The sequence below is a fragment of the Meleagris gallopavo genome, chromosome Z (assembly GCF_000146605.3).
Source record: "Meleagris gallopavo isolate NT-WF06-2002-E0010 breed Aviagen turkey brand Nicholas breeding stock chromosome Z, Turkey_5.1, whole genome shotgun sequence".
Taxonomy (NCBI): Eukaryota; Metazoa; Chordata; class Aves; order Galliformes; family Phasianidae; genus Meleagris; species Meleagris gallopavo.
Window position 1 is genome coordinate 46982359 of NC_015041.2, and position 3349 is coordinate 46985707.

The following is a 3349-nucleotide window of genomic DNA, read 5'->3' on the forward strand; positions in this document are numbered from 1 at the left end:
AAGGACATCAGAAAGGTAACACTGTACAAGAAACGAACTGAGATGGTGGGTCAGGTGACAGAACTGTAGGTAATTGAAGAAGGCTTTAATTCCAGACGGTAAACTTAAAATCTCTGAAGCTGAGTCAGAACATATAAAATACTCTAGAGAGAACAGGAATCTAATTAATGATTTAGAAGGAAGGGCAACAATGGCAAATTGATTCCTCGGAACTCCCAAGAAAAGGGGAGTATCTCTGTATGTTGGTATGGACTGATACCTTTTTACAGTGGCCAGAGGCATTCCCTTAGAACTAATAAGGCATGTGGGGTAACTAAAGTATTGTTACAGGAGGTTATTCCAAGATGCTGAGGAACTACTTGGTCTGCCAAGGAAAGTGCACTGTCAAAATTTAAAGTCACAAAGAAAAGAGGAGTCAGTTACTAATTTGCTTTATCTCGGTGTAGATGGGGTGGTGTCTGTGGGAAGTTGATGTGCTGTTACGTTGTTGTGTGCTGTTACATTTTGTATTTTGGTTGCAATAGTACTATGTTTTGTGTTATATTTATTTGTTTTCTGTTTATTTATTTGTTATTGTTAAATTTATGATTGTCACTCTTCTCCCTTCTATTTGGATCAACCTTACATTTCTATACTTAACAGAGGCTGCTATTAAGGAAGGTAACAACATTCTCATTTGTGGGCATGAATATCATAATGGGAGTAACATAATGAACAGGTGTTGTTTGGGTGGAGGTTTCTGGTGCTGTGCGGAGACGGGAGAGCTCAAACTCTCACTAGGCATAGTGAGAACTATTTGGAGCCAGTATCAAAGTCCAAGGAGGGTTAAAAGGGTAAATACCATGGGTAAGGTACAGTACAGGGTACCACAGCTTCCTGAGAGTCCTTACCCCAGTCTTAGGAGTAGCTCAGCTGGAAAAGGCTGTAGTGAATATCTCTGCAACTCTAGAAATAGCAGAAAATGTCACAACAAACTCGTTACGAGCAATCTAATCTTTGTCCAAAGTGGTACTCCAAAACAGGATGGAATTAGATCTATTAACAGCTAAAGAAGGAGGAGTATGCACAATAATAAATCAGAGTTGCTGTGCTTACAGAAATAAGGATCTGAGAATTGAAACAGACTTAAGGAAAATCTGAGAGCAAACAAAAGTCCTGCATAGGACAAGTATCAGTAACACTGACTGGGCAACAGATCTTGGGGCTCGCTTTCTAGCTGGTTACCGAGTCTAGGATGGTTAAGGTGGCTTTTCTTGGCATGCATTGTACTGGTAATATGGGTGGCCCTTACCTGCAGGTAATGAGGTGTTCTGTGTGCCTGTACCAGAATACTAGAAGGGAGTATGAGGTATGGAAGAGACATGAGTTAAGGCAAAAGGTGGAAAATGGGGCTTATTTCACATGCTAAGAAGTAGTAATCTAGCAGGTAGAAATCTTGCTAGATTAAAGAAAAGGGGGGAATTGAAAGGTGAGAAGGGCCCCATAAATGAAATAAGAAGGCAAAAAGGCTTCGCAGTGACTGAGAATAAGGGGGTGAAAGGGGATAGTTAGAGATAGTTTATAGAAGTAAGAATGTAGAGCTTGTTATAAAATAAGGGATGGCAGACACTGGGTCTGGTATAGTGAGGGGAATGAAGGCCATACAGATAAGGTTTGAGAATAACCCAGGGACATCTGGCAGAGAGATGATTAGATGTCCATGGGGCTATAAGAAACTGTTTTGCAGAGATTCCCCCCCGAAATGTCAGAAGTTTACAGCGAGGAAGGTCAGAAGCCTTCGCGAGGAATAGAACAAATCTTCATCCCACAACCCACTACGCACACACAAGAGCGGAAGGTCTGCATGCTAATGAACTCTCGGGGATGTAATGAGTATCTATCCAAATTCCAGGAAAGCTACTGATCATGTATTAGTTTGACCTGTATCTGTAGCACGATTTTTCCAGACAGTGTGCAAGCTCGGAGGAATTATCCCCCTCGCATAGGGCTTTTGCGCAACTGCTGATAAAACATACCTTCCATATATCCTTACAGGCTATAGGGTTTGATTTCCGATAAAACATACCTTCCCTATATCCTTACAGGCTATAGGGCTTGATTTCCGCACGTCATGAGGCAGCTACAGAGGACATTTAATACTACTACCATGAGTCTTTTGATTGGAAGGTTAATTCCTCAGATGATACCTACCTTGGCAAAGGAAACTCTGATTCAAAACAAGTAACAGTTCTGGCACTGCCACTTTGGACTAAATTCCTCCACAGAAGGAATGATTTATGTTGAATCTTTCTGGACTTTTATTCACCACCATTTTTCAAAGCTCATCACTCCTATATTCCATTATGTCAGCAACAAGATATAGGGATATAACTTCCAGAGAAACTCTTTGGTTTCTGTCGTTGCTGTTTGTTTTTGTTGTGGCCCTTTTTGTTTCTTTGTTTTAAAACTAAGGCTTTGTGATGTTCTAATGCCTAATTCACTGCTGTGAAACTTGAAATCCACAGTGCAACATAACAATCTCAGTAAAATGTTCCAGAAGAAAAACCTATTTCTAGAGTAGAAGGAAATTTACTTATTCCTTATCAAACATGTCTGCTCTCTTCATAGGGTCAGGAGACAAGAGCAAGGAGGCTGCAGGTAGAGAACATATATTGTGTCAAATGTCACGGAAGAGAGAACTATGCATACCACATTCTTTCAGCATGAAAATAGGCTGCATTTTTGAATATGTATATTACCACCTCTGTATGGCTTCAAGTTCATGCATTACAGCTTTAACATCCTCTCTTCACTCAGTTTGTAAAAACAACAACATCATTTTGTTAATTGTTAATTTAAAAAAAACAGTGGAGAAAAGCACATATTTTTCTGGCTGCTGCGCAACAGACTTTTGAATTTCATCTAAAAATCATGTTGCACATCAAGGAAAAAAAAACAATCTCTTGAATGTAATTATAATCATACTTACATGTATGTAAGCATTCTGTTACAGTGGTAGCATCAATCAGGTATCCATTGCACAGACGACAGGTTATATGGGCATTAATGTCCCAGAGCTTAATCTTTCTTGTTAGCATCTTTGGTGTCTACAGAAAAGAAACCATACAGAAACACAGTTGCAGTGATGAAGTAAAGGAAATTTGGTGATAAATTATTAACTATAATTCACTTTAAATATATGTTTACACAACTTAAGGTTCTCATATAGTCTATATGTACACTCACATGCAAGTACATACACACAGACAATGATAGCACTAACTTTTAGAAAACTTCACAGAAAAAGATGGTGTGAAATACTGGTGATTTCACATCATATCAAGTTTCACTAATATAAAAAATAGTCTTT